The 23,184-nt window shown below is 34.6% G+C and overlaps 1 protein-coding gene across 2 annotated transcripts in view; it reads left to right on the top strand.

Annotated features, from left to right (window-relative positions):
• LOC126843812 (cordon-bleu protein-like 1) overlaps positions 1 to 23,184 on the top strand; it is a 100,806-nt gene that overhangs the window by 4,495 nt on the left and 73,127 nt on the right. The window lies entirely within an intron of this gene.

Raw genomic sequence — 23,184 nt, 5'->3', positions numbered from 1 at the left:
TAATGACCAAATTTGTTTGTTAAAAAATATGTTGCTTCTATATGCATTTATTTTTTTTTACTAAAAACTAGCAAGGCAGTACATTTTTTTTTTAATAACATTTACAATCTGTACCCGAAGAAAAATATACAATAAGCAAATATGTTAACAATGTAAATAAATGACTTGGAGACTACAAGTAAGGAAGCTATCCATGTGACAACGAATTTGTGTATTCACTATTAAAAAACAATGTTAAACTATTATTTGTGTATAAAAAATAAAGAATACACAGAATGTAAAATTACTATTTAATATAAAACGAATTCGTTTTATAAGTAAGACAAATGTCCAAAAAGCACTGATTGTAGTTATGGCATTTGTCCCTACAAGTACCGAATAATAATACTATGGAAATAGTAATACATCACTTTTTTTTCTCTACCATTTATTACCTTCACTTGTGCGAAAATATAACCAAGTGTCGTTGAAAGTTTACATCTAGTTTACAAAAGAGTTTTAAAAAAAACTATTTTAAAAAAGTTTTTGCACGCTGAATAACACAGACAACTTTTATTAGACAGTAGTTCGTATACAACAATGCTTAAACAACTAGTAAAACACAATGTTAATGCTGGTATTGAGGTATAAATCATTCAACTTCAAAACATAAAGATTTACCAGAACGATATGAACTATAGTTTTGCATCTTGTTCCACTTTTTTAATTTCCTTCAAACTCACTTCAATTGATTCCAACAGGTAGTCACCCTAGTCTTTACTGGTCAAGCTTAACTTTCCTCTGAATTTGATACACTTTTATCATCGCTATTTTCCGTTGTCATACTTGAGATGCGTTTCCATCATAACTACAAACGAAATACAATGCTCTTTCATCCGTGAACTTCTGTGTGTCCATGTGATCCGCACAATACTTCATTTTTGACGTCATGATAACGAAGTCAAAGCAAAATATACTACCGTGACGTTGACGAAGGTGAAACTGCTTCTGCCCACTGCCTTTTACAGTCAGCCTTTCGTACCGTTTTGGCCTTTGTCGTTGGTTTACATTTCCAGAAATATTATCAAAGTATCCGTCAAAATGTCCCGGAACAAAGGCAACTTGCTTTTCTTACTAGTTTACCATACGGTCGATAGATAACAACAATATGTTCCACATTAAACTCCGGTAAACTTGTTTATACACTAAAGCAAAATTACCGCCCTGGTTGCATTTAAAAAAAAAAAAAACAGAACAGTTATCGTTTTGAAAACAATAAACAAATGCACGAGAAGAGTCGGATATCCGATTTTTTTTTTTTTTTTTAATTGCCAAGTTGAAATGGTATTTTTTTATTATTTCCGCTGACCTATCTCGCTGCGTTCGAGAAACTCCATCGATGTCGATTTGATCGTCGCATTACGTACAACTCATAAATAGAATGTAATCACCTTATTTATATGTTTTTTATTATTTTTTTTTTTTTGTGCATAGCTTATCGACTTCACTATACGGTTTGACCACAAACACTCGTTATGCACGGTCCGTTTTGCGTTACGCGCTGGTCGTATTTGAATCCACCATATGTAGCGTAGAAGAGCTTATAACGATCACCGTATTATTCTTATATCTCGGATCCTACATAATACATTATGGCCCCTGAGGTTCGCCTTCCTGCGTACCACCAACGACGGGAATCGATTAACATCAGGATCGATTTAATAGCGCAACCGGCAGAGGAAAGTAGCAAATCGCGCAATACCATATTACACTATAATAATATAATGTTTTCAAAACGGTATTATTTATTTTTTTATTCCTCGTCGAAAACACCTGAACGTATACATCACGTTGAAAGTCCACAGCTACTTTCTACCAACGACAATCTAGGTACCTAACAACAATAACGCTTTTATTGTAATATATATATATATATATACTTATAAGTTTCCTTTTCAAATACCATCAAATTGTCCATACCTACGGGGCATGAAATGTATTTCATTCCAAATTGCAAAGTATCAAGTTTCTATTTTCGTTGCACAACATCCAAGTTTGACGAAAATCTGTTAAGTAATAAACTATAAACGACAATTACATTGGGGCTTTTGCAATTAAAACAAATGTATTTACACAATACACTAGTGTCATCCTCTTGTTCTTTTTCCGGCATATCCCATACAATTATTGGTAAGGTCGACCAGTAAAAAATGTCCTCTCTTGAAACGTATTCATCGATCCACTTCTCATTCTCGTGCCTGGCGCAACTATCATCTTATATTCAAACATTATCGATTCCGTCTAACTTGTTCACAACAAACAACCAGAAGGGTGTAGGTACAGTGACAACCATCTCGACGTTGTCACTGTACCTACACCCTTTTCGATTTTAATTTACACGCGGTCTAGTGGAGAAAGAATTTTTTTTTTTCATTTACTCCAACGCGTCTCACTTAATGTAATACCAGTGCGAATGGCTGGGTAACGTTCGAGGTTTAAACTGTTAATGCTTTAACAATGCCCACGCGTATTGTACGGCCAACTTCCTGTAATACGTTGCTTTAACTAACTTGTTTACTATATTATTATTATTATTATTAAGAAACCACGGCACGAAGGATTACACCGACTACGGCTAATCGATAGTTTACATACAGGGTGTGCATTACACTGTGCCAACGGTGCCGTTGCAAAGGTTCGGTAATTGTGTCGTTTTGAAAGTCAACGGTATATTATTATTTGGTCGCACAATGTGTTGCCAACGGTCGATTCGCACAATCTGTTGTGTCCGGATGGTTTTGTTAACCAGATTCGATTCACAGTGCAAGTCGACTCGAACCCAACACCACATATTGCCATTTCGATTTCAATAAAAGGCCTCTCGAACGTAAAACGGCCACTGCGAGCTCTGTGCGTTTAAATGTATCGTTATTATTATTATTATTATTACTACTATGTGCGTGACCCCGGTTAGGTATCCGCCACATGAATAATGCATACTCGGTGATCGTTCAAAAGCGTGATCCCAAAATAGGATATCCGCGTTAGCTCATTTGGATTGCGATCAAAATTGTAAACGGTACCGTGTGGATTAAAAAAAAATATAATATTATGTTGACCTGCGTACTTTTGGTCGAAAACAACTCTACTTCAAACGTGCTGTTCCTAAGAACAAGTCAGACTTAAGTTTTGGAAAAATATTCGAATACTTCATAACATTTTCAGGGCATCGATCGTGGCATAGTTTTTATTATTTTTTTTTTGTTAATTATTTCGGTTTGAAAAAGTTAGAAAATTGCAGTTTTTTACATTGTAAAAATTAATTGTGTGTTTGAAACTTTTTCGGTAAAATCATTTTTTCAATAAAATTAAATGTGCACCTACGTTTTGAAGAAAAAAACAGTTTCAACAAGCACACAAACACAGCCATATTAACAATAAATAAATGACAACTAAACAGGTCAACGTATCAGGCGCTGGTCGCAACACAATATACACGTACGCGATCGAGAGAGTACTAAAAAGGCGCATAATGTTCCAAACGTATTATTATATTCTAAAATAAATATATATTTAACGATCCTGAACGCTGCCTATTATGCAAGGTTATCCCTTAGGAATAAGAGTTGGGCAAGCAATTCCATTTGTGTTGGGGGACACAAATGGAATTTGTTTTATATGTTACTAACGAGGGAAAAAACCAGGTTAATTGCACAAAGTTACCGATTTTCATAACTTTGTAAAACTGTAACTAGCTGAAAGGAAATAATTTGAGAAACATTTCCCCCTTAATGCCTTATTATGAAAAGACCCGTAAAAATGTCCGTCACTAGTAACTACTCAGTTTTGCCGGCGATTTAGAAGTCTAACCTTACCAATAAACGTATACTTATCATAAATATATATATATACACATCTATTTTTAATTTTTAAAAAATGTAATCTGCATGTTCGAATAACTTTAGCGATTTGATCATCTCAGTACCAATAACTAACATTATACTAATAGGAAACATATTGATTTTTTTTACATCTTCGGAACTAGTTACTATTCAGCTCTGTTCGAAATTTGTATGATCTAAAAATATTACAAACCCTATTCAAATTAAAACAACTGTTGTCATGTACCCATGGAAACTTTTTTTATGGCAGATCGACAACTGTTCGCTTTACACTATTTTTAGATTATTATTATTGTGTTTTTTCAACATTTCCTCGTGGGCAAGATTTTTCGCAGACATTAATGAAATAAAAATATGTGATCACATTTACTTTTGTATTTCTGGTCTTATCCCACACGAAAGGTGTCGACTACACTAATCCACCTCCCACCTCTCACTGGGTCACCATCTCATTGTGTACTGCTTAATGTACACCTCCGTGTATTCGCTAATTAGCACCTGTGGAAATAACGTTTTATTCGTCTAGGGTTTTAAGTTTAAAAAAAAAAAAAATAATAAAATTACATTATAAATTATAATGTAATTTTATATCATTATAATTTATAATGATTGTGTTTTTTTTAGACAATTGAATCGCGGGCGTCTGATTTGTGTGTAACAAGGAGTGTCGTCCGCTCGAGTACTTGTTGAAATCTTATTATTATCATTATAGACGCTGAAAGTGACTATTCGCAGTAATTATTATTTTCTTAAACTGATGTATAATATTGTTAAAGCTACAGGACAATAGAAGCGTTTAGAAAGGTCCTTCGGCGTTCAGCGGCTGTTTTAGTGGAGCATTGTTCGAGATTATTTATATACATTAAATCGTTTTGTGTTCATAAGCTTAGTAACTTTAATCTTCATTATATAAGATATATATAGCTATACGTTTTTAACGCTATTCTCGGCAGTTATTTCCCTCGACAGTCGCCGCACCGCCTATTTTCATTAAAAGAGTAAAAGTATAGGACATTTTTCGATAGAATCCTTAATGAAAAAGGCATAATGTAATGTAGTTTTATATTTGATTCCGATTCTTAAAACGCAATTTTTGGGGGCTTTTTTTATACAAAAACATTGCCTATACAAATATATTGCTTACAAATGTTCAGAAAAGTGCGCCTCTCTAGTGATATTGTGTCACACGCATAAACAATGGTGTGACGTTGTGCCGTACCTACCATGACGATTTATAGTCTAATAATTGAATTAATTAAAAGTTTCGAAAACAAACCCTAGTGAATAAAACGCGAGAAATGATTAAATAAAAGATACAATATTGTCATAAAAACGGTAAGAACAGATTCCGGCCGTTGGGAGACGTTAATGTGCACGCATCTGGTGGTCTTTACCGCTTTGCACAATAAAAGCTGGGTGTAACAATTGCCATGTGTGTGGGCGTCTCATAAAGGTTTTTGAGTGCCAACTATAGAAGGATATAGGATGCCTGGTGGGAACACCGTAGACATTTCGGAAAATCCGGATAAAAGATTTTCCCCGAAAAACCGCACAGTCTGTGAATGTTGTTTTCCACGGAAATGGCATTTGCAGATAAAACCGTGCCTATTGCAATACCACAGACGATATGAAAACAGAGTGATTTAAATAATCAAGGTTATTGCACCGTAACGGGAGCCGAAATCAAGTATATATTATGTACACAGTAAAATATATAGTAAAATTAATATCCTCTTACGCTGTCATTTGATTTCTGAAGATAACAATTCGAGACGATGTGCAAAAATCTGTACACTTCAACCATGGAAAACGGATAGCTCACTCGGTAAGTAAACAAAAGCCATGACTCAAAATGAAATCAGTGTGACCGCAGATTCGATCATTCAAATTTCACAACATTATTACGGATTAGATAAAAAGAAATTTTCTAATATGTGATAATATAGTCGGTTATCATATATATATATATATATTAAGTTATCATTTATATTATGATTGATAAGGAGTTTGTCCAGTAATATTGTAAAATATCTGCAAAATTACTTGTACTACGAGGCTACGCTGATATCTTCGCAAGTCCCTCATCAGTATTTTTAACAATTTCCTTTGTCTTCGGGCGAGTGAGCAAATACCATAAATGATAATAACGGAAGGCTAGGTCTTTTTAGAGGGGCTCAGTATGGTAATAATTTATATTTAATAAGCCTATGTAAAATTTCAATTTTCAGTGTAGACATTGTTTCAGAATAATGCTATTTTGATTCCTTAATTTGGAAAACACTGTTATTGAAGGGTCATAATTTTGAGTCAATAAAAATAACATTGACTTTCCGGTATTATCATATTTTATAGTATTTGCAGTGAGCTATCCGTTTTTGTAATAAAAAATAATATAGTCTGTGGCAATACCCCAATGTATTTGGCTGTACACCGTTTGTGCCCGTCCAGGACTACTGCGGCATTTGCGTGCATAATAATATCAATATTACGGTTTCATGTGCTTTGATGTCATAAACGGAGCATTAATAATAATATTATAAACACAGCAAGGCACAACGGCAATGGCCCCGCGGTCTAGGTGTCCTTTGAAAATAGCTTTATTACACGTGTTCGTGCGGTTTTTACTGTTATTATTATCATTCCAACCACCGTCGATTACTACAGCATAGAAAACGGACGGAGAAGGAAAGAAAATTAACTCGGCGACGATTAATGAGCAATTAAACGCGGTGAAAGGATTTCGCCGCTATAGGAAGTGCAATTATTATATCACACGACCGCCGTTATTGGTTTGGAAATCGAATAGAGTGGTAGATTATAAAAAAAAAAATCAAAATGAATAGATGACAAAAAAACAAAACAAAATAATACAACACTATAGGTACAATGGGACGCACGAGAAACTTGGCCGTAGGTTTTTTATTTTTTGTATATTATTATTGTATAACGATCGTGTTCCGCGGTGACGACTGCCTGGTAGGTATATTATATTAGTGTATATCTGCAGTAGTACCTAGGTGCATAACAATATTATTATTATACCCGGTTCATTATTATTTTTGTTTTACGCTTGCACAAACGTGGGCTTATGCACGGTGGAAGTCGTACGAAAGATAATATATATACACATACAAGCAGCGTGAGGCCATTGATGAAAAAAAAAACCGGTCGGGTTTACCGTTGCGCGCAATAAGACATTGTGTTATTACGTGTATAGTATATGTATACATACCCAATCCTGATTATCATATAACCTTCTCGAATATTTCACGCGTACCTACCTACCCCAGCATCGCCTCGCTAGAAGATTGTGCCTGACCCATTGACCTTGTTGAGGAACATCCGTTTCCTATTATACACTCGATGCCGGTCCGCCCCGGTCGATTGTTATCAAAAATCTTGATACCCTATGCCGTTTACCGGGTGCGGAAGTAGGATTATAAACAAGGGAGGAGGGCTAAGAAAAAAATTCACTTCAGTTCAAATACACATAGCCAATAGTTAAAATGTACTCGGTACAATAATAGCATAGCAGCTTCGGAATTACATAAATCGAGCGGATAATTCTTGGTCAGCTGATAATTGGTGTGGGAAATTCAGCCAATAAGAAACGCAATTAATAATAGGAGAAATGCATGGATAGCTGAAATCCTAATTCAACTACCAAACGAGATAGGTATAATACTCATTGGCCTTACGCATGCGATAGGCTCGTTTCGCAAACAATTCGAAGTGGCTCTAAATATGAATTACTGACAGGAGATAAGGTTAGCCTGTATTGCCATCTCTATAAGGTCCTTTAATATTTTCAGGCTAACGATATCTCTGCGATCTACTTAAAAGTTAAGGCCCAATCTTGCGCATTGCCGGCGGCAGTTCATTTTAGGGCATACCACCGACAGACTTTTAAATATTTATGTTGGACTCGATCGAGCCACTAGCTTAAATACATATAACCATACGGCATAATGCACTTTCGAGTGTCTTTCCTGAAACTTTTTAAGAAACATACTTATATGCCCTCGCTTCTGAGATCCTCATTTAAATTGCGTGTGAACCGCATACGTGATTCAGTTAGGTTAAGGTCAATTCAACGTTAGAGCTGCATCCGGCACTGACGGACAATACGACGAGATAGCATTGATCCGTGATCGATCTGGAAGAAGCTAGACCTAACAACCAATGATCAAGTCGTACCGATCGTCATCATTACTTACACATGTTCGATACGATTCTGCGTTGTACAAAAGGCAGCCTGAAATGCGCTCCTGCAAGTACACTTCCGACATCGTTGTCATAGCTACCGGTGTTATCTTCAATATCTGCGGTGGTCCGTGCACAATTATTCGAAAATACAATCATATTTTGTACCCACCTACGCTTTTCTAATATTAAACGTCTCTCATTTTGTACGAATTTCACAAAAAGATGATAAACCACCATTTGCACAATTGAATACATTTTTAGTTTAATTGACAAAGCGCTTAATCTAAACTCTTAGTAATGCACACACACGAATTTAACACGACATTGGAAAATTTAACGTGGTATTAAAAATTACCAAATTGTTAACGTTTAGGAGAAATTTTTTTAATTATAAATACTAAGATTAAAATTAATAATTTTAACAATCACCTCGAATATAATTATTAGATCAAAATGTAAATTAAAACACACTTAAAATTATGCAAATAAAATAGGATTTCCGCGGCCAAAATGATAACGTTATGAAAATATATATATATATTTTTTAATTAACACAGTCAAAGAAAAGAAAAGAATAAATTTCACTATAGTAAAATGCGAATACTGAATTGTATGTGGTTACTTGTAAGTGCTAAGTGAATAGGAAACAACTCGGCATTGAATTTAAAATTAATTAAGATATTATCAAGATGTTAAAAAGATACGTAATTAAGATGAACACTAATCCTTATTAAAATCGCTATCTAACTTGTACGCAATATTCTGTTACACAATCAAGTATACTCAAGGACCGAAAACTCAAAAAGAAAACGCATTTTTCACGTTGTCGTTGTAATGAATTTAATATTATTATATTAAATTGCACTTATTAGTGAAACAAACGTATTTGTCTAACACAATGAAGACATCCAATAATATCTTTATGAAATATTAATCGATAGAATTGCTGTTTTCTATATTTTATGGTAAAACAACATAGTATATTTCATATAGATATTGTTTGCAAAAAAGAATTACAATATGTATATTGTAATCTATCATTCTCGCCTAGTGCAAAATATTTGACATAATATCATATTCAAAAAAAAAAATAGAGTATCTGGTGCAATTTCCAAAAAAAAAACATTTTAATATGATTTTCAACTTTAAAACGAAATCATTCCCATCCTTTATTCATATTTCAGTGTATCCTGTTGTTATATTTTCCAGACAAAATCGTATCCATATGTTTGTGAACAGCAACGGGATCTGCAACATGTTTTTAAGGGAACAAGAAGGTATATTTTTATGTAGTCATTGTGTGAAACGTGTGTACAATATACATAATAACTAATTTATTTTTCGAGTGCCTCGCTGCCAATGTCTTTAAGTAATGTCTGTTTTACATTATTCTAAATGATAATAATTTATTTAACATTTAAATCATAAATAATGTATTTTACACTTGGATAATAGCAATGCCGTTAAAACACACCGTTTAGGACGACTAGGCCCAATCCATTTATATATGTGTATCCGTTCTCGCTTTATAAGCAATATATATAAATAATAATATTATTACATCTTATCCTTAAGTACTGTATTACAGTATTATACACTCTTGGAAGATTAATGTATACCAAATGCAAATACATACACTACATTATATTTAAATGTAAACACAACAAGTGTTCTCGATACAATGGTACAATATGTAGACACCACAATGAACGTGTAAACGTTATATTATTATCATTATTATTTAGGTGTGTTTCTATGTTGCGCCAAGTAGATTACCGTCTCTATAGTATTAAGACCCGTGTTGTGTAACATGTTGTTTACAGCAGTCTATCCGTTTCGAAAAACGGACACATAAATATTATTGCCGTGGATTTGCAAATGCAAAAACTAAATCAAAGTTCCCGTCATTAATTGATGTTTTAAATCGGAAACCCTGCTAATAGTACAATAATCATTTCATACATGTCGTTTCCATATCTATCGGCGAATAACATAAATTCGGTTTTAGTACTCAACGTAAATAGGTCGGTGGATAAATAATCGACGATAAAAACAAGGACTCCATTTCCGTATTACTATTATTATGGTAATGCATTTGCATTCAATAGAACCCGGAAAAATTAAAAATTGTCAAACGGGTTTCTAGTTTCTAGTTGGCACCCGAGGAATGTGGGCGGCGTCTTCTCTTCTCCGGGTAGGTCGGAATTTATCGAAAGATCCTGGTATCACCTATTTTGTCGCTATACTGCTATATAATAATACTATAATAAACAAAACAAACAAATAAAACGGAAAAAGCACCGAAGTAAAGCTGACGACGACGATAAATTCCAATTGTCGCAAAACGTGAACAAAACATTATAGTAGGGCAAACCGAAAATATATAATGTTTGCCTTAACGTGCTCAATATAATATTATTGTATAGTTTGCCCGGACATAGTGTATACATAGGGTGGCCAGTGCACGACGGCGTTAAACAAATAAAACAAAAAGAGAATGGGATACCGTAGAATACACATTTGACCATATGATATAATAAATAAAACACAGCGTCTCCAAGTGTAGCTAGAAAACTTTGGAACGATTGAACTAAATTATTGGAAAACCTACGTTACCCACAGCCACACCGCAAGTTTAAGAAACCATTATAGTTCGTCTTGTTGTCTATAAACATCTTCGGAAATCAAAATATATAATTACACATATTAGCTATTATAGGTACTTTCCGTTGACTAGGAATTGTCTATTCTAATTGGGTCAATGATAAACTAGAATACAATATATAATAATAATGATATGATATGTATCCAATCAAAATTATTCGAATCGTGTGTGTTGTGAAATGTCAGTCCGAAAAGTGATTGTATTTGTTCAAGATCAAATGAAACATATAATAATAATATAATCCTTCGGATTAGAAAATTTAACAATACAGAAACAATTGAATTATGATCAATGTGTCCTTTTTTTTTTGCCACCCAACACTGTAAACATTCAGCATCCACCCGAGACGAATAGAACATTATAATATAATTTTGAGCTGTTAAACTGTAAATAAAGTTTAAAAAAAAACATAAAAGTATCCAACTAAAATCTCAAAACATATTAGGTAAGAGTCGCTGTTTTGATATCAGTAACAGACACTTTTTACTTGAGGAATAATATTTAAGATTGATAATTTTTTGTGCTCTCTATAAATGAAAATATAACCTGATAATAATCACCTATTCTAATTGAAACGACGCCATATTGTAATACAGCTGAAATTAATTCACAGCCTGTTAAATTTTGAATATTTATTTTTATCAAATCTTTTTCGAGTTATGTTTAAGCTTAAACCCGACAGCAGTCAAATTATTGTCTTATTTAACTTTAATTCCAGGTGATAAATTCAGGCTGGACAATTAGACCGGGTGATATGTTATGGGTAAATTGTATTGAGTATTTAACGATATTCTTCTAACGCCTTAACCCATAAATGGTACCCAGCCATCAAGTAAACTGTAAGACACTCGCCGATAATAATATTGTGTTATTGAGTGATTCGGTAATTTTAAATTTAACCAATCCAAACCGTACAGAATGGAATTTTTTTTTACTTTAATCTTGAAGTTAATTCGACGCTACTGCCTTTATACAATAACTAAAATACAATGGTTTATTTGCCGTGTAATTTTACCTAATTATTACCAGCCGTATAACCCAGCCGTCGAACCTGGTGGGTTTTTTTTTTAAACTTTTTCGGTTCATTTTAAGGAATGGCGCCACCGCATCACATAATATCAATGAATAATCGAAATACTATGTTTTATATACATTTTTTACATACGTTTGACATGTTATATTAGAAGATGCATATTATTGTGAAAATCATGATTGTCGATGTGTGTGTGTGTGTGTGTGCATTGTGTTTAGTGAGCACACTAAGTACTAAGTAAAATCGATCCCGGAACGGCGAGCCTGAGGGGGCCGGGTTGGGAGGAGCACACGGATCGTTGACATTGTTTCGTTGTTGGTTTTAATGGTAGCTGGAACGGCATGGTCGGACGCGGGGCATAAAGAGGAATAATAAGTAAAACGAATAGTGAAAAAAAAAAAAAAAACAACCGACGACAAAAAGTATGTACTGAATAATAATAGTAATAATAATAGCAATAATAATAATAATGATGATGATAATAATGAAGGAAAAAAAAGAGTAAGTAAGTATCAAAGGAACGTTGGCGCACACATACGTTGTTGGTCTGCCGAGCCTAATCACGAACAAAAGTAAAAAAATAAAAAACAAGAGTAAACCCAGTGTACACATTCTATGTCACGCCAGAGCCAACCCGGTCGGTGTACTCCGTCCAGCAGAGTATTGTCACGTTTTGTATTTCGTATTTTGAAAAAAATAAACAGCAGCTATATTATATTAAGTTGGCAAATTCAATAACGGATAATACTGACAAAAAAAAAGTGCCAGAGAAGAAATAGTTTTACTGTAAGAAGGCGAAGAAGTTTATAAAATTTGCCATAACTTTTAAACATATTTCCTAAAAAAAAATTTAAAAATGCACTTTTATTCCTTGACTTTTAGAGTCCTCAAATATAATTTATACTGATACTATTTAACAACCCTTTTTTTTATAGACTCTGATCTTTTATATTTAAAAAGCTAACTGTGAACTTAAATATTTTTTTTGTATTTTTTTTAACAGTCCAATTAAAACGATTAAAATCGTATAACTTATTATATTATGTACCTACGACACATACTAGGTTCTACACAGCTTTTTGTTTGATAAAAATAGCGGAAAAAAGCAGTCCCATTTATCTGTAAACGAAACTCTGTAGTCTGTAATATCTATACATGCACTATAATGTAGTACCAGTGTCGTAACAGACAAGTATATATGTATTGTAAGAAATTTGTCAAATGATCTACTCGGAATATTCTTCAAGTCCGCTGAAATCTTTAGTCTTCCACTGATAAAATAAAATATAACTTAAGAAAATCTCTCAAAGATATTTAGTAGCAAGTTATTTAATCTGTTTTTTTTTTCAACTAGGTAACTGGTATTATCCAATCAAAGTTATTTTTTATTATGATGTTTTTTGCCGTCAAACTAATCGACTACGTTTGATTTTTTATCTTCTATAGAATTTTTTCTTATTACCGTATGGCATGACAAATTTCACACAAAAGCTCTTCATCAATTAAAAAACGAAAGACAGTTGTCATTTCTGTAGAAAGTCAGCAAATCTAACATAAAGATAAAGCAGTATTAATATATTGAGACTATTGAGTCTCGACGTATTGTTTATTCAATTAAAAGATTCCGGTGGGCACTTTCGAAGACAATTACCGAGAAGAATTATAAATAAAAATCACTATAGGGGGTTTTCTATTTGTTAGAAACGAAATATGCCTGTAATGTACTAATGACTAATGCATTTTTACAACGACTTTTTGACTGTTGTAAAAACCAAACTGTACTTATTTTAGTACGATTCAGTTTTATGACTTATTCTCTGGAAAAGAACGAACATTAATTGTACCTTGGATTTAAACAGATATTTGAAACAGCGTCTCATAAAATGATATCTAACCCGACCTTAATCACGTCATTGACATGTTGTCACTTGGACGAGGGATGATTTACCCGTTTGTTGTTTTTCGCACGTTCCGAAGTAAAGTTATGTTAATCAACCGATCAGTCGAGAACAGACCGTCCTGTAATCTATAAGGGGACAAATAGTTCTGACACTTGAGCGTATTGTTGAAAGTTAAAGACATCAAAGATATTCGTTTATCGTTACCACAATCGTATCGGCACAATCATATCATATTATATTCTAGGCAAGCCGCAATGAGCCTCGTTAAAGAGGTTTGTTCTTCCCACATCCATTTAATTGGTCTCGGGGACCCGCATTGTTTTAATTATGGCGCGATTCAAACTCTTCCATGACTTATTGTTTAAGCGTTTAAGTTGTGTGCAATTCGAACGTCGAGGTTTAAACCTAATGCTTTCAGTATTAATTCATGCGTGTGTACCGACAATTATTTTACTTGAATACCTGACACCGCTATCGATCGACAATAATAATGTATTAAATATCTGTCTTCGTTCATCAGAAGTTCACAGAATTTGAACAGATGTAACTTGAAATGCTAATCAACTTTATTCTTGGATGCACGCTCACGACCACAGCTACCGTTGCGGTCCATTGCCGGAGTCGAACTGATATTATAATAACACTTCAAAGAAACCGTCTCGCGAAACATCCGTTTTGCTGTGTACTCGGGGCTAAGTCGTTGAGTTTTTTTATCGGTCCGAATTCGTCTACCGCGATCACAAAACGAAACCGCAACCGCTTGCGGTGTGTAACACGCCTTTCGGTATGTACTAGCCATATAATATAATAGCAAGCCACGTTAAATACCGACTTAATTTGTCGGATAAGTTTGCCTGGGCGGTTCGAAGACGTCGCAAGAAAATCCATAACCAACGCACCGTCGTATACATCGTATGTATATAACACAATATCCGAGTTTACCGTTGGAGATGGAAAAAAAATTGCAAAATTAACTCCATCTCTCCTTCTCTGTACAACGAAAACCCAAGCCATAATCAAATGGAAATTTGTGCGTGGGAAAATAAGTAAACTCCGTCCTACACTATAGAAACTATGGGTCGGGTAGTCCTAATTACTTGTGTTTTTTTCTCGGTTATTATAATAACTCGATCACGTGCAGGCCACACCTGTAGCGGTCCTTTATTGTGGAAAACCCATCTTGATTAATGAAAAACGTTCAAACAAAACAAAGTAATTTAACGTGTATTCTCCCTCCGGACGTAGCCGTGTTATAATGTCGTGCACACACGAGACCATTGGCGGGTAGTACTCTTTTAGAAACCATCCTAGTAAAACTATTCATTTATCAGCCGTCTTCAAACTTAAAACTTTAAACTTGAAGCCGTGTCTGGTATACTGGCCCGATTCTGTGATTTTGAACAAAAAGGGATAAGTTTAAATTGTATGCGTTTCCTTTTGTCCAGAAGAATATAGTTTATTAGCCTTTAAACTTACTTTTCACTAACCATAAATCGTTGTAAGAGCGCAGATATGTGTAGCATCTACAACCAGGCTACTCGGAATTCATATTGAAGTTAGGAAAACAGTAAACTTTTCTTAGCACAAAGTAATGTGAAAAAAACAGAAATTTTACCTTACCTCTTTTGCACAAATACCGCAGCATTCTAGTTAATACAAACACAATCCCAAATTAAGCAATTAAAAAAATAATAATCAAATTAACTTGTTCGTGTAACGATAATTGTAAGGGACGTTGCAACTCGCAACTGTTTGTATCAAAAATGTAAAAATAACGCAATGAAAATAAAATAATCAGTTTGACAAAAAAATAACTTATCTGAGAAATCACAATTAAAAAGTTTTAATGAGTTTAATTTACCAACTTTTAAATTATGTCTAAATTTACAAACACCATTTTGGGGTTTCTCTTGAAATAATATGTATTTTGTAAGCGTTTAAGCTTTAAATATAAATTGTAATTCTTAATTGTTACAACTGCACTCAACTACGGTCCGCTATCTATTTTAGCCGACAACATTTGTTCGTTCACATTTTCAGCAAGTTTAAAATATTTTGGAGCCCAGTGCTGCAGAAACGTTTTTAAACGCTATTACAAAACACATTTTCGGTGGTATTTTGGTATTATTGCTGTGTTAAACTTGGAAATAACTCAAATTACTATACGACAAAGTTTTCGGAATTCGACAGAGAAAGAGTGAGAGGAAGAGAGAGAAAGTGAAAAGAATGTTGATAACAGGGATGCGTGCTATACGTGTCTAGAATGAATTTAAAACGTGTTCATTCCGCAGAAAACCGTGAAGTTTATTTGTATGAATACAATTTTGTTGTTTTTTTAAAATATCTATTATCCACATACTACTACCCTTCAGTATGGATACATATTTGTATGTAATTACCATTTACAGTATTAGCAGAGTGTAACATATTATCGACTAATCACAAACTGTTACCAGTTACAGAGTGTTACGCTTATAGAAAAATAACATAGTTCATCTTTTTTGGGTGGGCCATAAGGGCAAGATTTACATAAGGCAACCAGGAGGAAATGTTTTCAGCGCGGAACCGAACAAATGCAAGACGTGTACCTAATGTATTCAAGTACTATGGATCCGGCACGGATAAAAACATAAAAGCAGTCAATATTATGACAGACATTCATAAGCGACCTCTTCGAAATTCGATCTAGTTTATCCGATCCGTTATGGATTTAGGTTTTGCCTTTACCTACGCCTATACTACCATATTATTATTAATCGTCCACGCCTCGGACCAGTTTGGCAAGGAAATGGATATAACACAATATTATAAATAGGCATGTCTGTACATATTAGCATAGCGATTGCCGGAGATGCCGACCTCAAACGAGGACGACCGTTGTCTTATATTATTTAAAAGATCAATGCACCGACGGGTCGTGCACTAGGTCCGACGGTGTGGCCAAGTTCACCCAAGGCCACGGTTCCGGCGGCGACCACTGGGTGTATACCATTACACCAGACTTGTGCTTAGGTAGAAGTAAAGTCGTTTTGGTTTTTTGTTGAGTCACTAATGGACGGCGCGGCAAACACATACACAGGCTCGTATCGCGCGTTAGACACGGTCAACGGGAATTTAGGTAAAACACCGGTCCTAGTATTTTTTTTTTTTTTATAAAATATCTGTACATATATTATATACTTTACTATGTTGTGACTTGCACTCGACGTATATATAATATTCGAAATGACGTTTAGGCTTAGGTATCCGAACAAAGGTTTTTAATGTTTCTGGTGACCGTACGCCAGCCAAATCTCGGGGGCACGCCACCCGTTTTCCTAAAAACCGTCCATACACTTCTGTGTTTTTTTTCCCAAGTTATATTACAAAACGATAAATCACTCTTGAGGCCGTACGCGCTCTAAAAAAAAAAAAATAATACTCATTTTACACGGTCGTTTTTCTACCTACCGACCGCTTGTGTAAAAACGATAATAAAACTCGGGTAACAACAAAGTCGATGATTTGCAAGGTTTTTTTCGCCATTTAAACGCGTTCAAACCAATATTTTTGAACTTTGTCCCAGTTTCACCAAGTCTTAGAATTTAGTCGAGCGTCTGATTTTTTTTTTTTAGAACAAACACGTTAAAGTTGTTATTTCGAACAATCTGAAAACTGATATTCTCAAACAATTAATTGCCCGTATGTAAGACTATAGGTGTGCCGATTGTAAGCTACCGGGATATAATGTATGTATGTGTCATGGATGTTCCAAGCGAAACAAATGAACCGGAAGCGAGAGATACGCGAGTAAAACTTAAATTAAGTAGCCAAATTGTGTTGCACTCAATTGAAAACCGTCAAAACCGCAAAGCAAACCAGTCATAAATTAGTAAACGTGTGAGTAGTAGTAGGCACGGTATCTCCGAATGAATCTAGCGGATTGATTCCTTGTCTAATCGTGTCAAAAAGTATACAACTTGTACCTAATTGCTGTTTTTCATAGATATTGTACGCACCCACTGCTTGAACTTCTATTAATAACACATTTATGAAGGTCTGCACGACCGATGGCGCGCGATTCTATCTGAAAACCGTGTCAAGTTAATTCTTTTTTAGCTTAGACGCGAAAATGAAAAGGCGTTTTTGAACAGCTCTTTAAGTGGACGCATAATCGTTCAGAGTATATAATTTACAAAACGTTAACGCGCAAGGTTTCATCATTTGTTAAATAATATTTTATTAACACTATTGGTTTCGAAAGACGTACAGCGATTTACTTCATAACTGCAACCGTTAAATCACGTTTCTGTTGTGCCGGATCCAGCAAGTGCTTTTGTGAAATGAATCCGGCATAGGCCTACGATTTTAGTTGTATGTCTATTTAAAGCCACAATAATAGAAAGACGATTCTATTGTTTCAGGTCCGCGGTTGCGACTCGTATCGTACCACCATCACACTCGGCCAACCATTATCCGAGTAAAAATACAATTATATGTTAACATAATATTTTAATGATAGCTAGGGGATTGTACGGGACCGTATATTATTTGAGTTTTAAATAGTCCTAAGTCTTCTTCTGGTTCGTTCACAGCTTCAAAAGGCATTCGGTCCCATCGCCTCTGCACCTCTGCAATTCGTTGGAGTCTTCTTTTGCTAATGGGTTAGATCTCAGCACGTGGCCTGGCCGCAGCTCGCGCACAATCAGTGTGTTGGATCGGATGTGTGAATCCGGCATACACATTTGTTGTATCTTGTAACACAATCTTTTTTGACTTTGTACCGAAGAAGACGCGGCCGGTGGTCCCGGCGATGCGTTACTGCCGATAACGACAGAAATATAACAATAATTATGACGCGATGATATTATAGTAAATCAATAAAAAAATATCATGTCTTACATACTATCCGGACGGCGATATCCATTTTAGGAAATTCCGGTTTCTTGCTCCGATGGTGGTTGCGCGCAGCAATGAGGAGTTCATTGTTCGGACGGTTTGCACGGTCAAGTCGAGATGTGTGTGCCAATCATCGTGTACCATGTGCGATTCCCAAACCATACGCATAATGAACTGTATAATAATATATAAATCACTCGCATTGGTCGGACAACGTTAATTATACACGTTTCAGAACCGTCAACGGGCATTTGATCGGCGAATTTTCTTGTTCAAGCCCAAACGCGATTTCGTTTCACGGAACACGCCGAATAAATATCTTCAGACGAGCCGAAAAAAAAAATAATACCCCAACCGTTTTACCCAATTATGTATTGCACGCACGCCTTCCAGACGAATCTACAAAGATTTAAAAATATTGTTTGTTGCAATTGATATTTCATGTCCATTGGCGAATATAACACAATCGAATGCATGCGTGTATTTAACTAAACAGTCTGAAGTAATACCTATTGTGCGTTCTGCAAAGGAAAATTTACCCATCAACTAGAAGTAGTGGCGTTTAAATAAATTCATCAAGTAGAATACATTTCGAACATTTTAAGCGGGTTTCGACAAAACCTCTTTAGATGAATTCGGTCGCCCCGTTTCGAGAAAAGTAGAAACTTTTATCTCGTGCCGGCACAATCTCGAAAAAGCGATAGAGTAATAAAAAATGAAAATAAAAAACGTTATCCATTACTATGGAATTCAAGATAAGTTGACGTCGAACGAAATATGGAATTTCATATCGCATGAGAAACGGATGAAAGCTAGTTTTTGTCTTGAACAACTGCTGCGGCGCCATCAAAGACGGTCAGTAATTTTAGTTAAATAATTACAAAGGATCGAAGAAGATCTTACAAAGCAGTGTAATTTAACTCGATGTGTATCCTAAACCGCCGGCATGTTGGGAAAATAATGTCGAATTCTCGTTTACTATTATACTACCCAACCGTGGGGGTGCCCTATTTGAGTATTGACTTTCAGTAGGATACTTGATAGCAAAAGCAAGCTTCCCGTTGCTATTTAGAGTAGTAGTGATGAGTTATTGAAACCAAATTATTCGTTGTTCAGCTTTGGTCAATATTGTACACATCAAAGGGATCACAGCACATCCGTCTGGGTGATAATTGTTCAATGCCATATATTATATACCATTACATGGTTTGCTGCACTGGTCCGATGCGACATCAAACAGCCCATTGTGATTATAAACTTTTTATTTTATCGAAATCCAAGTGTTTGCTCTAATTAATGAATGCTATTAGTTTACAAAGTTATTTTTACAGTGGGAAGTTGAAATTATGTATTTAAATAAGGCCAAATATGTGTTGGCTGTAAATAAAAAAAATCATACAAAATAAAAATTATTAATTAACGGTACATTCTAATGTTTACATAATGCAAACGATATGAGTTAAATAAAGTTAAAAAAAAGTCATCTGAATTGGATTAATAAACAGATTAAAATATATTTCACGAAATGTTTTTTTATCGTGTCAACTTGTTTACCGATATGCGTTGTAATTGATTCGTTTCCAGTAAATACTGCCCGTTATAATATTTAAAAACACATAGAAAACACTCAATATGTGAGCCAAAGGGTCTGCCTATACGTTTGTTACCAGAGCGAGTGCAGCTTGTTATTAAATATGTGTGTGAAACAAAACAGATCTGCACATTCTTCGACCTGTAAAAAATATAAAACACAGTTCGGTCGTAAAAACTATGCAACTTGGTCCTTAGAAGCGTTGAGCAACAAACGACCTAGAATACTGATGGTTTTTATTTTCGATCGCACGGACCATTGCCCATAATAGTCTTGGGCAAAATTACTAATAACATTACCCGTTGCGAGTTAAGTTTGGTGCTCTGAACCTTAGCACAGCGCGGCCCTGTGTTGTCAACTGGTTAATAATTATTGTTATGAACGACCACGTTTTTTTTTCTCCTCTGAATTAACTATCATTTTATTTTTGCGTCGACCTGTTAAGTGTGTGTTTACGACGCGTAGAGAGAGCCAATAACCGAACATCGAGTAATAGCGAAGGAACAACACAATAACTCTTAGCCTTAATTAAAAGAGAGCGTGCAACTGGAATTTAGTATCGCCGCTTGTTGTCGGAAATTCAATATGAAAGCATTTTTATTTCAAGTTATACCAAACTAGCCGTGAAAACTTTTGAAATATTAGCAAACTGAAGCACATTATTATTTTTTCGCATCAGGTTGTGTCGCGGTACAATTATTTTAGATCATTTAACTTGCTCGGATTGCGACATTGCGTTACGAATTGACCCAAGTTTACTTTTGCGTCAAATGTCGTCGTTTCCGGCCAAAAGCTCACAGCTGACCTCCGTTATAAATCCAATGTACTGTTACACATACGGTTGAATTCCGCAGTTGCTATAGTATATCGATGGAGTGGTCGGTCGAAGCCGATAGCAAAACACAACAGCTGTTGTCGGAGATGACCGCGATTCAGTGTGCGAACAGTGCATTGATACACACGAGATTAGATACACATCTCGGACGCGGTCCCATTTAAATAATATAATATTATATTGTTGGCCGCAGTCGGTCGTGCACTGCAGGGTCGAGTTGAGTTTGAAAAAAATTAAATAAAAATTGAACCGAGTAAACCTTTCGCGTAGCCGGAAAATCGTTTGACGGGTTTTTTTTTTTTTTGTTTTTTTACAATTCACCGCACTTAACACACAATAAACATTATCTGAACGGCGAGAACCGTTTTGTTGAGAGAGAAAACAGCACAGAAGCAATTATCTCTTAAAAAAAAAAAATACATTAAAAAACGGTATGCCATGTCGTCCCTGTATAATGGCAGCGCCACACAGTATTTATATTTTACTTGGTTTTGAAAACAAAACGTATGAAAAAAAAACGACTAAATTGTTAACCATTTCTAAAACAAAAGCAAAAAAACCGGAATTAAAACATTAAACTGTTATAACTTATACGATTACGTCCTCGGTCGGGAATGTGATTTTTCAGAATGTACATACACTTTTAATGTGTTCGTCTGGATAAGTACAACCGTACAACCGAGAATATATATATATATATATATATATCAACTATCGAGCTACTTTAGAAAAAGTTTACAAGGTTAGATCGAAACGTATTATGCACGCAATTAATTATTAGGCTTGGCACGTCAGAAAAAAATAAAAGAAATGACAGTAAGCTTCCTTAGTAGTTACTATATATATATATATATATAATGTAATGTATTATATTCCAATAACACTCAATCAGTGTGTATGCATGCTAATTAGTTTTGATGGTACGTTCGTTGTTCCATAATGAGATGACGCCATGCATTCATTACGGGATTCGTTACACGGACAAAATGCAAGTTATTTAAAAAAAAAAAATTAAAAACAACACAATTTGTGAACGCGTTGCGCTACGGATGTAAATCTGTCCACCATTCGTCATTTTAGAATAGGTATAAATTTTTCATTATTTCATAATAACTAGTACAAATTGTACAAACGCGTATTAAATGACTTTAAGCAGTCTAAAAAACAGCGAAAATCTAAACCCTCTTCATAATTATTATAAATAACATGTAGAATTAAAATTATATGCTCATTATCTGTTTTTAAAGTTAATAATAATTTTTTTTTTTTCAAACCCAATAAAATCATTAATAAAATATACAAATTTAACATCCCTAAAAATGAATTAGACATGTAAACTGATGTATTTCATCATACATGAATAAATGTATCACAAGTTTGATTACATACAATGTCCATGCACACTGCACAGGTATGTAAAGTGCCGTTTGATGTGCCATACTGCTATTGTGCTATGTGTAGATAGCAACAAATATGCTACTAATGCTAACATAAACAAATACATGGAATAATGTAGACTGTAATGTTATCAACTTTCAAACGTCGTTCTTGTAAAATTATAAACAAAAAATACACCTGTGCAGTCATGAGCACTATGTCATTGGTATTTTACTATCAAATATCGCTGGGGAAGCATTTTTATGGTGGAATTTTTTTTAAAAATTAACCAATAAATTATCAAACAAATTTCGTTAATGGGCATATTTTTTTCTTCCGGACATTTTCCTTCGGGATAATTTTATTTAGACTTAAAATTTATACAATATATTATAATACTAATGTCGATGGGGCTTCAACACAGTACAGCCTAACGATACGGTTTTGTGGATGTAATTGCACGTTAACCGAATACATTAAATCACACGAAAACGGCCGTCGACATCTGAACAAATAACAATTAAAGTTTTACTTCAATTCGATTGGGAACCACCACACTCGGCGCCATATATATTATACAAAACTGCGCGAATAGAACAAAAGAGATGGTTCCCTACAAAATATGCATACATAGTGTGTTGACCTGATCATCGTGATTGATGATGATATTGTCACCGTAATAATTGAAATCCGTAAGTTATGAATAAATAACGATGAAAACGTGCCAAGGCTTCGGCTATACATTGTATATATTATTATCCGACTATTTTTCATATTCCATAATATTTGTATTATGTGTGCTTTAATAGTCCTAGTG

The sequence above is a fragment of the Adelges cooleyi genome, unplaced genomic scaffold (assembly GCF_023614345.1).
Source record: "Adelges cooleyi isolate 19-005CV unplaced genomic scaffold, UGA_ACOO_1.1 ACOO_flye_CR_arks_rails_tigmint_CR_PRNA_574, whole genome shotgun sequence".
NCBI lineage: Eukaryota > Metazoa > Arthropoda > Insecta > Hemiptera > Adelgidae > Adelges > Adelges cooleyi.
This window is presented reverse-complemented; position numbering and strand designations above follow the sequence as displayed.